This window comes from Manis javanica, chromosome 15 (assembly GCF_040802235.1).
Source record: "Manis javanica isolate MJ-LG chromosome 15, MJ_LKY, whole genome shotgun sequence".
In the NCBI taxonomy this organism is placed as follows: Eukaryota; Metazoa; Chordata; class Mammalia; order Pholidota; family Manidae; genus Manis; species Manis javanica.
The window spans coordinates 2474973-2489749 of record NC_133170.1 but is presented as its reverse complement, the minus strand read 5'-3'; the positions used below and the strand labels follow the sequence as shown (position 1 = coordinate 2489749).

Here is a 14777-nt window from a genome sequence, read left to right as displayed (position 1 = left end):
CTTTACTTGTTCCTGACTTTAATGGGAAAGTTTCCGGTGTTTCCCCATTTACTGGGATTCATTTATCTCATAAATATTTACTGAGCACCTGTCATGGGTAGTCAGTCTATTCGGTAGTGGCTATATTTTGGTGAAATAATTTGACACTGTTTCTGATGCCATAAAATGTAAAGTCTAGTGGAGAGAGAAAGATTTTTAAAAGGCTATAAGGATATAATCTCCTAAATATAACTTGTGATGAGGATTATGAGTGAAAAAAGGTGATCAAGTAATTCCTCTTTGTAAAAGTGACATTTAAGTTAAAACATAAAAATGGTGTCAGGATTATGGAAAAATCAGGTTCAAGATAGGGATAAGTAAGAGAAGGGGTGAGTTAATCAATGTAAGAACAGTAAATATGATTACAGAATAAGATTACTTGGTACAATGGAATACGTATAGCTCATAAACTAAGTGCTTAGTAAGTGTTAACTGTATAATTTTAGATGATTTGAAACCTTTCTTATACTAACTAAGTAAATGTTTACACTTAGTTTACTTAGAAGAATTTTTAAAAATAGGAACAAATTTAGAAGGTCATACGTGGGCCCTACAGTCATATCTTGAAATGGTCATACTGTTTTTCTTCTTTTACCTATGAATGTGAAAAACTATGTGAGCTACCCTTTCATTCCAAGAATAAGTCTCACTGGGCCATGTTTTTTTAAATATAATTTTTCATATAAATCATTATAAATTTTATAAATACATTAAATTTAAGAGAGTTTTCTGGTTATTAATTTGTTTGGGCTCATTCGGTGTAAAGCTGCCAGATCTATCATTGTCAAAGTTTTAAGTTCATAAAACCACATGGCCTTTTTTTAAATGTTTGGAAATAGTTTCATCAGCCTGAGGATTTTTCAAAGTACATTCCATGGAACCATTTGAACTTTGTGATTTTAGGGAGCACACAGCTCTTCAATAACTTTATCAATTATTTCTGGTTGTATGTCTATTAAGGTTTTCAGTCTCTATGGGACTCAGTTTTGGTGAGTCATGTCACCCTAGTTTAGGTGGCCATTAGTTCTCCACTCGACTGTTTATACTAGTTTCCAATAGGTCTTAATTCCAGTTCATTCTGTTTTTAGTATAGTCAGTGTGACACTCAACATTGTTACTCTAATTAATTCACTTGTCCCCTGAAAACCCTTCAACAACTCTCCACTTTTCTCAAGATAAAATACCAACTCCTTACATGAGATATGAGCCCTGAGTTGATTCTAGAACCACTTCAGTTATCTCCCTCTCTCTTTATTTCAAAGACCAGAATATGTGGGGTTCACCCTTCTCCTGGGCATCTGCCTGGTATTTCCTCTAGCGGAAACTCCTTTCTCCGTCTGCTTCCCAAACTCTGGCTAGCAGTCCCCACCCTTCAGGTTTCTACTCAGCTGTAACCTTCTCCAGGGAGTCCTCCCAATCCCAAGATTATACTGCGTGTCCCCCACAGGGCCTTCTGTATGTTTAGAGGGACAGTAAGAGAGTGTGTTCACCTGTCTGATCACACAAGGGATTATAAGCAGGCTGAGAGGAGAACACTGCTTTACTCCTCTGTGTGTTTCCAGTGTCTGGAATCCAGGCTGGCACATAAAAGTGCTCAGTAAATATTCATAGACTGTAGGATGAATGGCAAGTGTGAATAACTTCTTATCACACTGAAATTTTAGCAACTCACATTTATTTAGCCTTTCCACAGTATTCAACTTAGTTACCAGATTAACACAATTTTTTCTTTTCCCACTTACGTATCATCACTCTGTACAATATTTAATTATGTAATTATGAAAACAAGTATAACTGGCATAAAGAAGTTGAAGAATAAACCCTTGACTCTTGCTAGGCACATAGCCGAACCCGAGAGCAGAAATAGTTTGCTGGGCGTGAGCACAGACATGGGCATTCACTCATCTGTGAGCTAAGTGGAGGTCTCTCGGAGTTTCTGCACCACAGAGAGACAGCTCACAATGTAGGGGTAGTTGTTGAAATCTATTTTTAAGTTTGATGCGTTGGATCCCAAAACATATTTTGTCATGTAAGATAAGAAACGGTCAATGCTCACAAGAGGGGACAAAAGTCCTCGTTAGCATCGCAGCTGAACTATGAGAGCCTGATTTTTAGGGCCAAGAAGCTGGGAGCTGTATACTACAGCGGGAGAACAAATCACATAAAGGGAACTTTTTCTTGGTAGTAGAAAGGCTGTGGGAAAAATTCCACAATCCATTAGAGGATTCTGGGAGCCCAGACGCTTCTGCACGTGTCTCCCATTTGGTCTCTGCCTTGGATAGCCCAGGATTTTCTATTTTCTAGAATTATTGGGAAGGTCCTGATTTTTAGAATTTCTTTTTTCCCTGCTTTTTGTTTCCTCACTTACTGGCAAAGCACCACTTAACCATCCCATTGATGTATGTCAAATACATATTTTATACCAAAACTGAGTATAAAAATAAAACCCCTGTTTTGGAAAATCTTTGGCTGACACATTGTGGGGTTTGTTCATGGGATCATTCGCTCCATTACTGCCATTCGTTATTGCTGCACGGAGGGTCCAGAACCTAAGTCACCTGAGACAGGAATGTGGAAACTGGATGGAGCTGATTTATGTGATTTTATTCATCCTTTTCTGTTTATCCATCTGGCTCTGCAACATTCTTTTATGAGAAATGCTCATGCATTGCTCTAAGATAATTTATCTCCCATCCAATGTCTGCTGAACAACTTACCCCTGGTATGTCGGTGTCTACGAGGGAACTCTACTGGCTGGTTACAGGATCTGAGTGGAAATCTCATTCAAATTGGGATAATTCCCTCTCTCCCTCCATATCTCTCTCCTGGGGATTGGGAGCTGGCATACTGAGTCAGTTCATGGTGTGTACTGAGCTGGACAGTTACCCTGAGCTGGACTTTGAGCTGGTGCCAGGACCAGTGACAGCTGCCTTTATGGAGGAGCCAATACTAGAGATCCCTTCTAAGAAAGCAGGTTAAAAACAAGGCAGACATGCAGAGAGAACCAGAGATGGGATGTGGCTGGGGGCCGAGGCGGAGCGGCTGCCCGACGGCTGTGGGCTCCAGAGCCCCGCGACACCTCAGCCCTTTCTCTCCCCGAGGCCTTCCAACGCCTTTGAGATGAACTTGCACGTTTGCATAGTTTTAGTGGGTGTATGTTTCTTGCAACCAGATCGTTCCTGGCTCATTCTTTGTACCATATTGAGAACTTGAACACAAATAAGTAAACTTTCAGATGGGAAATGTGACTCATGGAAGAGAAGGGGTGAAGAGCACAACCACAGGGCCCCTCCAGCCCCACTCAGCTTTTGATATTTTGTTCCTACAGATGGTAGGGCTCGAGCCCCACCCTAGACAGACCCTCAAGGCAGGCGGCCTCCGAGGCCCTCCTCCCGTCCTCTCCTGGGGTCTCCGACTCACAGGGGGCGGGGGTGCCTCTGCTCTCCTGTGTCTAGAGACTGATGCTCTCGCCTTCCTCCCTTTACAACCAATGTCACAAAAGCATCTGATACATTCATTTACGCACCAGAGAAAATGATTTTAAAGCTCTCTCCTCCTCTCTTACTTTACATGCATATATAACAGAGAATTTCCCTTTTACTAGTATTTGAGATGTTAAGACACAAAATAAATCTGGAACTGGGAAATTTCAGCTGATGAAAGGACTTGCATTTTGGGGGGCTGCCTGGACTTGGTTCAGAAATCACACTGCAGAGGTGGTGCCTCCTCTATCCCGCGGTGAGGCTCGCTCTGACCGGAGGGTGTCTGTGACAGTGTGGAATGTGGGTACTGGAGCGGGACCACCTTGCCTGTTTGGGTTAGTGTCTGTATCTATTTTAACAAGTATGGTGCTTGGGAGGTCAGTTATGACGAGTTCAGCTCTAGTTTGGGGTTCTGCATACATTTCAAGGGTAAAGGGCAGAGTCCTCGCCGTCTTTCCTCTATGCTGCATAAGACTCTTTGAAATATAATATTTTCTCTTAAGTGGACATGTCTTTAAAATGAGCTGGCTCGCTGACAGACAGCTTGCATATGCTTATGGATAAGCACATTCATAACAGACAGCAATTCAAAAATGCCAGAATTGCTTTCTCAAAGTTCAGTTTTGCATAGTTCTGGTAATTAACTCACTGTCAAACTCTGCATACATTTGAATTGCTTCTGTCGGCTATTTCCAAGCTTTTCAAAAGCTTGAATGGAGATCAAACAAAAACTCTCAACCTCACTAACTCCAATGACAATAAAAGCCCAACTCCAAATATTTCCCATCATGTAATCAATAAAATCATATGAATTTGTAAACAGTCCTGGCAAATCTCTGGTCATATAGATCCGCAGACTTAAGGTAGCCTGCAAGGTCACAGGAAAAAATCTGAGGAAATTTGGCTTTCTGCTAAGTTCATCCCAACTCAACTTAGACCTGGTGTGCTTAGATTCATTTAGTTTAAGGTATCATGTCACAATTTCCTGCTACTGAACAATGACGCCAAAAAAGTTTTACTAGAATCTTTATTCTAAAAGATGGCGCACAGTAAAGTCGCAGAAACGCAAGTGGGATAATTAGACAGACGGACTTTATTTCAAGCCAGATTCTTGACTAATGATAGAATCTTATATTTCATTCCTAAACATTTCCATTTGAAAAACAGGATAGTACATTAGTAGTGTCCAGGCTCTCCTAGGAATTGCAGTGCTGGGTGATCAGATGAGAGTAGATCTTAACCCAAAGTCAGGGACCTTGTTTTGTCCCTAACACGAACTTTTGGCTGCTGTAACAAAATGCCCTAGACTGAGTGGCTTATAAATAACAGAAATCTATTGCTCACAGTTCTGGAGCCTGGGAAATCCAGATGCAGTGTCTGGTGAGGACTTTCTTTCTGGCTCATAGGTGGCCATCTTTTCACTGTACGCACGTATGGCAGAAGGGGTGAGGGATCTCTTTGGGGGTCTCTCATATAGGGACACTAATACCATTCAGGAGAGGTCTGTCCTCATGACCTAATGCCTCCCAAAGGACTCCAACCCCAAATATCCTCACACTGGGGACTAGGTTTCAACATATGAATTTTGGAAGAACAAATTCAGTCTATAAAAACTAGGATTAAATTGTTTTCTAACGTAAGGTCATTAATTCATTCATCTATCCTACTAATCTTTTTTGAGGATCTATTAAATGCCAGGCTGAATGTCAGGAAGAAGAAATTCAGAGATGAGTAAGGTACAATCTGAGGAGTGTAGGGTCATCAAACAATGTGGAGTTATGGTGATAGGAATGTGCAAAGTTATTATGGGAACTTCAAGGAGAGTCGCCTAATGCATTTTTGTAAGGAGCCATGAGATGGAAGAGGAGATGGGAAGATGGATGGAGGAGGTCATGATGGTTCAGCTGAATCTTCAAGGGTATCTAGGTGGGAACCAGGCCAAGAAGACGGCTTGAACAAAGGAACCCATAGAGAAACAGCAGAGAACAGGGTCGGCTGCAGCTGGGCGCGAGACAGGGCACTGAGGGGTTGGCAAGCCTGGGCAGAGGCAGGGGCTGATGATGGGGCACAAAGGTGCCATCAAGTCCCATAAAATCTCTAACCCAAATATCTTTCACCAGATTATGGGGAGATGAATTTCTTAATCATTATCCCAACACAGCCCAGACCTATCACTGAGCAAATGCTTACTAAGGATTACTGGGTATGATTTCCTACCTCTAGGTCTTTTCATCTTGTTATTTTTTTTTTTAATTAGGCATTTTTACTTTTTAGATGAAAACACAGGTTTCAGTTAATGATGTAAAATTTTGACTATGTGAAGTGATGGCTGACATCACTTCATCCATTGTTTCATGTCTGACAGAGGGAGAAATATTTAAGGCAACACAAGTCAAATAACAGAAGTGAACAACCCCCACTTGATTGAAAGGCATCTACATACTGAGCCGTGTGCTACAACTTGGCATGTGAATTATTTAATATACACAGTAATGCTGACAAGCAGAATCCAGCACCCTCACTTTACATATGGCCAAGTGAGGGTCAGAGATGTACCTGGTTAGCAGGAACCGAGGCAGGGTTCGGGCCTCACTCAGCTGGCTTCATACTCCCAGCACACCGTAGCATTTCCCACACTGTGTGCACAGATAACCGGAAAAACGTCTATGTAGTTAGATTAATGCAGAAAGTTTACACACACACACACACACACACACACACACACACACACACACACACACACATAAAGGTTACTTCTTAAAATTTTAGACTTTTTTCCTCTTTGCTGATATTTGAGTTTAGATTACTATATAGTTTCAGGAAATGTTTGACAAAAAGTTTAACTAATGGTATGTTTTATATTGTTTTAATAGATCAGGACCTTCTGATTTGGGATTTCTGGGGGAAGAAAAATAACTCAATATATCACTCTGAAATCTTTGGAAACTACCTCTGACTGAAGCTGCTTTAAACTGAGTTAAGAGAGGGAACCTTGTCTTTCCTTCTGCAGGTCTTGGAAGCCCTCTGCTCTTTGTGGTTAGACGTGCGCTTGGCATTTTTTCCTTCCAGGGACTCCGTCTGAATAGCAGCATTCAGGGTATCGGAACTCCCACCCTGCCTGGGACTATAAAGTAGGACTTACAAAGTGCAGTTTGTTATTGGCTTCAAACGATCATAGCAACACACCGTGCCCGCTCTAAACAGAAATGGACAGAAGAATAAATGCAGGATAAAGACAGGAAAATAATAACAGCCAAACGAGATTAATATTGGAGGATAAGGTGTGTAGGGCAATGGTGTTCACACCGTGGGTTGCTCATAATGCCTGTTTTTTATTAAAAAAAGATAAAAACATCTCTAGCCTCTTTGCCCTGGGATCCATACAATTCCAATTTTGAGTAGTTCTCCCACTCAAATGTTTGGAGAAAGAAAGCTGAAAACCTTTTTTTTTTAACCTGCAGTTTAAAATCTTTCTTTTTAGTGATCTTCCTGGTGTGTCAACAAAGGAATGATGTATTCGTATCCGCCTATCTCTGAGTTTTTTTCCCAAAAATCATTCTTTTCTCTTTGTCTTTTTTGCACTGGACATTCTCAACATTCCTCTGCTGAAAATATCAGCCCCAAGTCTCAGAACTTCGGCAGGAGGTCCCCTCTCCACACAAGACTACTTGGAAGAAGGAGGATATGATGGTTATTTTGCATCAACTTGATTTGGACCACAGGTGCCCAGATTGAGCATTCTTTCTGGGTGAGTCTGTGAAGGTGTTTCCGGAAGAGATGAGCATTTGAACTGGTGGATAGAGTAAAGCGGTTTGCCCTCCGTGTGTCTGGGCACCGTCCAGGCCTGAATGGAACAAAACCTTGGAGGAAGAAATTTCCTCTCTACCTGACTGACGAGCTGAGAGCTCCTGTCCTGGCACTGGGGCTTCCACCATGTCACTCCTGGTTCTCAGACCTTTGGACTCAGACGGGAATTTACACCCCTGGCTTTCTTGGGTCCCCTGGTGACTTCTCGGCTTCTATAATCCCATAAGTCAGTGCCTGGTAACGCATCTCATTATGTATGTCCTACAGGATATATTCTATTGATTCTGTTTCTCTGGCGAACCCTGACTAATACAGAAGACAAGTGCACCTTTGTAGCCTCCCCAAGGAATAGAATCTTTTCTCTCTTCCCCAATATTTGGGCTTGAGTCTTTAGCACAGTCTGACAGGCCCCTGCACTCCTTTTTTTTTAACACTTAAAATTTTTTATTGAAATGAAGTTGATGTGTCTATTATATCAGTTTCAGGTATACAACATAGTGATTCAACAATTGTATACACTACTAAATGCTCACCCCTTTAAGTACAGTTACTGTCTGTCACTACACCAAGATATTACAATATTATTGGCCATATTCCCTAAGCTGTATTTCCATCCTTGTGACTGGTTTAGTTTATAATCTGAAGTTTGTATGTTTTTATTTATTTCATCCATCCATCCCACCACTTACGGTAACCAACAGTCCCTTCTCTATGTTTATGAGTCTATTTCTGTTTTGTATGTGCTTTTCAGAATCCGTGTGTAAGTGAAATCACATGGAATTTGTCTTTCTCTAAGCATAACACCCCGTAGGTCCATCCATGTTGCTGTAAATGGCAAAATTTAATTCTTCTTTATGGCTAAATAATATTCCATTGCATATGTGCACCAAACCTTTTATCCATTTATCTATTGATGGATACTTGGGTTGCTTCCATATCTCGGCCACTGCACATAATAATTGTTCATCACCATCTGCAATAAACATAGAGGTGCATGTATCTTTTTTATCGGAGTATAGTTGACATACAATATTATACTGGTTTCAGGTTTACCACATAGTGAGTTGACAGTTATCTACATTATTGAATATGCTCACCCCAGCTAGTGTAGTTACTGTCAGTCATCACAGAAAGATGTTAGAACGCTATTCATTATATTCGCTATGCAGTACTTTCATCCCTGTGACTAATCTATATTATGATTGAGATCTTGTCAGACGCCCACACTCTTGAAGTCTTTAGCATTCCCTTTCCTGTCTTCTTCCTCCTTTGAAAGTTCAGCCATGACTAAGTAAGCTAATTCCGCTGCCAGCTCTCTCCTCCTTCCTTCATTTCCCTCACTTTTCCTTCCTTCTAAATGTCCCCCCTCTGACAACCCTCTGGGACTGTGGTCCTCTGTTCCCAGTCATCATCAGATGCAGCTCAGCTAGCAAACTTATTCTCTCAAGTTCAAGAGAAGTTCATTTGTAAAATAATTTAAAATATATTATTGATTGCTGGCAATAATCGTATGTTAAAATTACTTAATCTTCCTAAAGGAATAAGTGATGTGAGATTTTGACACCCCCTCAGAAGTGAAAAAGAAAGACCTTCGAAGAAGCAAGAGCCGGTGTGCACCGTGAACAACCACGTCCTTGCTGCAGAGGGGGCGTCCTTTGGACCCTCTGGGTTTCATCCACCTCTCAACCAGCCTTTAAATGACTTCTCCCCAGCTCTCCTTCAAGACTGAAAAGTACTACTCATCAACTTTTTTCATGTTGACAGAAAGTATTCAACATGTTTCTACACTTGATTTCTGTTCTTTCTCTTATACAGCTAGGAAAGATCTAATTGATTTTAAAGAAACTATTATCAGATAGCATCTGTTAATGCCACATGTAAAAAGTGGTATAAATAAAATTCTTGGGAAATCTTAAGTCTTTATTTAGTGACCATCGTCCACCATGGTCACAACACAAATAATTTTGTGTTGATTGTATAAAAGAGTCCTTGAGTTGGGTGAACTTGGAAAGACTCAATTGAAAATTACTGCACCCTCATCATTCATTAGTAACTTTTAAAATAATGGATGACTGTGGATGACTCAGCAATCAACTGGAAAAAAAAAATGCCATGAACAGAGCTGATTATCTTATTGCCATTCAACCGATGAATAAAGTGGCTGTGGACTTGGTGTTATGATTAATAATAGGTCACTTGGTTATGCATTTTGTGCAGCAAGAATATTGCACATCTTGACCTTGAGAGAAAATAGTCTCATAATCAGTGGTGGGGTCGCCTTAATGTAATCATTACCATCTGGGCTTTCCCCAGACTTTCCCCCATTTCTAACACTGATGGCAACAATGCCCTTGGTTCTGTTACTGAGGATCCCTTGGAATAATAGTGACCTCACAGGAATGATTAATGACTCCTAGTCAGAGAAGAGGGGACAGGCTTCCAAGCACCAGTTCAAACACGGAGTACAATTAGCATATTCACTTCTCAGAAGCCAGTCACTTTTTGTCATAGTTTTTGCTGTAGTTCTTTGCCTGAATCTTGTAAGTAATTACTTCACATCCCTTTTTTATTGCAATGACCTCTAGTGCTAAGCATGCTTTTAATTTGGGCGGGGGTGGAAGTGGGGGGAAGACTGCCTGCTGTGTGACTTCTGGGGGCCAATGCTTTTGATGTTGGGTGGTTTGTCTTTAGTAACAGTCTGATTATTCCTCTGGAGGAGAGGTTTTGTTTTCAAAAGGGATTATTCACGGCTTAAACCGGACACCCCAAAGCTGCCAAGTAATAAAAGAGATGGTTAACATTCTAAATCATCTTACCTAACTACTAACTAAAAGCCAGAAGTGCTGGTGTTATTTTGGTGACCACACTATTGCATTCTTCTTGCAAAACTGCATAATTGAAGGGGTGGGGTCTGGTTCACATTCCATCTAAAATGCCTTTTATAGCCCTTAGACAGCTGGAAATCTGCTTCATGTTTAACATCTCTTTCCACAACAGATTAGGTTCATCTTTTTTGCACTTAAATCTGGAAAACTTTAAAGTTCAATTTTTTTCAAGTCTCAAAGTGATGAAGACCCTCAATATCTTTTGATGTTGAAATATGTTCCAATACAATCCTTTATTGTTGATCCACTACTTTTATATTAAGCTCTAATGCTCCAAGTAATTTAGTTCCAACTTTATTTCCTGTAAGTAATAAATGACATTTCATTGGTGAGCAAGCAGGCATCCAGCATCTGCTTAGGTGGGTCTGAAATCTGCCTCCTTCTGGGAAGTGTCTCTAAGCCTTTCTCTCCCCCACTTTGCACTTAGCTCAGCATGTTTTTGATGCCGGGAGGCAGTTTCTGTCCCTCCTCTTTCCCTTCCTTTGCCTGGAGTTAACATAAAATGGGGACAAAAGAAAAATCAGACAGTGAATCCTAAAGGCCCAGAAGTGAGTATCTGAGCCAGAATGTTTGAGGCAGAGGGAGCACTTGGAATAATTACAGGGAAGGAATGAGAGCGGACTGGCAAGTGGACCGCAGTCTGCCACGGCACCGTGACGGCAGTCCTGCAGGGGTCTCCGGTTCCCTGCCCTAAACCGCCCCGTGCGCATGCCCAGCTTGTCTGGAAGGGGGCAGACGGTCACAGCTGCCTGAATGAATGTCTCTCGCTGAATGGGTCTCCCTTCCGTCCCTGTTCTTATCCAACCTCGGAGCCTGCGTCCACCAGTGAAGTTCATTCTTGTCTTTCTCCAGGTGAGATAATGGATGATTAATCACTGTTTATGATACAATAGTTCTTTCCAGCCCAGGACAGTGACTAAGTTACTTCCCAAATAAATACTTCGCAATCAGCATATGCTAGTTCTCAAGTATGACAGCCTAGGCCTGTGGGCTGGGTCTCTGTACAGACAACAAAACTGTCATTCTGCTGCAAATCGTCACGGAAAATTAATGCGACTTCCAGTTAGTCAAATATAGATCAAAGTCTTTCAGGCTTCGTGCCATTTTTCCCTACCAGCAATATCTTTTCATTTTTCCCCCCCTTTATTCCTAAAATGTGGGGAAATTCTTTCTCATGCATGTATTCAAAATGGCCCAAATAGCCCTCCCTAAATGAACAACTCTAAGCATATTTTTATCACAAGTTCCCCCCCTGTTTAGTGCCCATTTTTTTCATTTTTTAATCTTACTTTGATTCATTTTTTAGTGCCTTTTTTCCCCTAAAACTATTTTTAAAACCTTGAAATTTCTGGCCTTTCATTTTTTATATCTCGTTGGCGTTTCAACTCACTAACGTCTGTTTCATGCTACTGTGCAGTGAATATCCCCTGAGCTCTCAAAACAAGATAACTTTCCACTTTTAAATTAATATTTCACTCAAGTTTTGGGAAATTTTATCTTCTACTAGTAAGTAGATAATTATCAATTCTTGGCCAAAAAAAAAAGGGTTTTCATGCCATGTAAATTTTCTTTTAGGCTTGTAAGTTACTGTGAAAAATGGCCTACGCGCATCCATCCAATCAGTTGTTTACAGTGGACGGTGTCACATATGTGGCTCTGGGCCTTAGGACGGCCTTGGCCCAGCGCCATGGCCGAGGGGGAGCTGACTGGGAACAGCTGGCAGAGCCCCGCAGGACCACAGGGCAGCCCCAGTGCCTGTCTGTCAGGAGTCAGCTCACACCCGTAGCGTGACGGTACATTGTGAGTAATAAAAGCATAGAAGTGAACGTTGTTCTCCTTTTCTTTTTTGATAATGTTTCATAATGATAATTGCCTTGATTGCCAAGAACAGTTTGGTGTGATAGAAAAGGTTCTGGAGCAGGAGAGACCTGGGTGTGAACTCCACCTCCACCACCAGTTGCCCAAAGCAACTAAGTCACAGTGACCTTACATAGGAAGCAGATGACAGCAAAACCTACTTATTGGGAGGATAGAATTATATATTTAAGGTATCTATTCTACCACCTGATCATAATGTAAGCTCAAATACACTGGTTTTCCTGTTTCAAAATTCTTTTTAAAAAATGATAACGTATATCTCATCTACTTCAAAACATGTTTTAAGACACACAAAAAAGCAGTGATTTAGGACTATCAAATCAAAGTTTGAGAGCTAGAAGAATGTTGAGAACCACTGAGTATAAAGGCTTCCCCAGTTTTATGAGCAACATGAATTGCCCCTTCTGTCTTCAGAACCTTGAGGGTCCTAGGCAGACAAGGTGTCTGGGACATTTCTGTAAGTCCAGGAACTGTGAAGATGGTAGCTCCTGGGGTGGGGGGCGGTGTTTGAGTGCTTTACAGGATTTATATCCACTAGTTGGAAAATCCTACTCATCTAATCTCTTTTCTTTAGAGACAAGGAATCTGGATCTCAGACATAGTCAGCGGGTAGTATTGCTGGGAAGTAAAAGCAGCTTTCTTGCTAGCATGCTCTTTCCACAGGAAGTGAGTGTGGGACAACCAGAAAATGTGCAAAAGCATCAAAATGATGTTCTTCTGCCCTCTGACCTCAGTAATAACTGGCTAAGGATTTAGAAGCTTTGGAGCAAATCCTCAAAGCAGCTGCAGGCCCTCAATGTTCCAGAATAGATATTTTAAGTTCTCCAGGCAAAAATTCCTGATAAAGACCTACTTTGTCACTGTACTAAAAGGGTCCCTGCCCAGGTCCCTGGTCATCAAGCAGCTGCTGAGACCTCAAATGCAAGGTGATTTCCTTTATTGTCACAGGAGAGAGTGGGCACAACTCCAGAATGGACATCGAAAAACACCCTCATCCTAATTCTCACATACCTCTGCCTCATGAGTTTTAGATATCTCTGAGCTTGAAGTTATTTTTGACTTCTTTTTCTCACATGTTCCAGGTCTAGTCCCACAGCAAACCTTGCTGGTGCTGTCTTTAAAACGCAGCCAGAGTTGGACCGCTGTTCACCACTTCCATGCTCCCACCTTCACCCAAGCTGCCATCTTTCCTCCTCTGAACAACTGAAGAAGTCCCCGAATGTGTGTGCCTGCTTCGACCCTTCTCTCCCCGACGCCTTAGTAAGGGTCAGCTCAGAAGCAGTTAGCCAAGCTTCCACAGGGGACCTATACCTTCCTTAATCGCCTTAATTTGATCCCCAAACTCTGCTGCTAAGTTAAAAGCTAGGAGAAAACTTTTTCATTAATTTTCATGGAAAAATTATGATGAATTTCATGCCAATCCAAGATACCCTGAAAATGTTTATAGAAAAGAAAATATTTTAATTGAACAATAAAAATATTGTTCAATTGTCATTATATTGCATAAATACTTAACATTAAATTAGAAAGAAATGTAAGAGCTCGTGCCTAAAAGGTAATGGCATGAATGTCTGCTGTGCTCCCTGATGGAGAAGCCCTGAAGTCGGTCCTCGTTGGCAGTAGACTGTGGAAGGCAGTTGTCCCACATGGGGTCCAGGCTTTCCTCTGAATGGTTTTCTTTATTAGTGGTTTTTAGCCATTTGGAGGATCATGGTTATCTTGCACTCAAAGTGCACCAAAGATTTGAAGTCATAGCATAGAAAGATACCTTCAGTCAAAATAATGGCTAAAGATGAGAGTGCTTGGAAAGATGAGAAAGCACATTTAGTGCTTTGAGAAGGAGAAGTTGCAAAGAATATTACCTCTTCATCCTTCTGGCTAAGCATACTTTGGCAAAATAAAATACTTTGTTTATCCAAATGTGGTGCACAGTTCAAACGTGTTCCATCTGATATTTGATGACTAATAACTGTTGAGTCATATAAAATAGCATGTTTTTCCCAAAATCTGTAATGTCAGAATATCATTTCTGATGCTAATTTGCTTTTTGTGCTTTAGGAAATAAAGGTCACTATACCAAAAACAGAGAGAGTTGTTTAGAAAGTGGGGCAACTTTTCAAGAATCTTTATGGCAAAGAGTGACTAACTGAATAGGTATCATACATGGTGAATCTATGCTTACTGGTCTTCTTATTAAGGCTCCTGATTCTTTGTGTGGCCATGTAGACCATCTCTGGCCTGTGTGCAACCCACGAATTAGAATGCAGGGAAGGTTGTCCATCCAACATGTTTCATGATCAGTCAATACAATGTGCATTTTCTATTACCTGTTGTATAACAGGGACCATGATAAAACATCTAAGCCAAATGAGGAAAGAGTTATCTTCACCCTCAAGGAGTCATCACACTAGCTGGGGAGGGGCAGGGCAGTTGTATAAAGTTTATGGTGATATTATGAATGATATAACAGAGTGCTCAGGAAGCAGATGGGGGCGGCAGGGGGGTGGCGGGGGAGCTGCTAATTCTGCCGGAGGTAGGGCGGAATTTTCAAGGGGAAACCCAGGAAAAGAAACATCTGAGATGAAACTTGAAAGGGCAGATGCCTGAGTGTGGGGGTGGAGGTGCAGTGTGGACCATGCAGGCTGGAAGGGTCTGCAACGGCCAGAGCCATGAAAAAAGAATCTTT

General features: G+C 41.3%; 1 long non-coding RNA gene across 1 annotated transcript in view; it reads right to left on the bottom strand.

Moving 5' to 3' along the window:
- Nucleotides 1-6943: 6943 nt before the first annotated feature.
- The window catches only part of LOC118970432 (uncharacterized), an 83105-nt gene continuing 75271 nt past the window's right edge, over nucleotides 6944-14777 (bottom strand). The window contains exon 5 of the long non-coding RNA XR_005058372.2: nucleotides 6944-8301. This is a non-coding gene — a long non-coding RNA (uncharacterized lncRNA). The remainder of the gene's footprint in view (nucleotides 8302-14777) is intronic.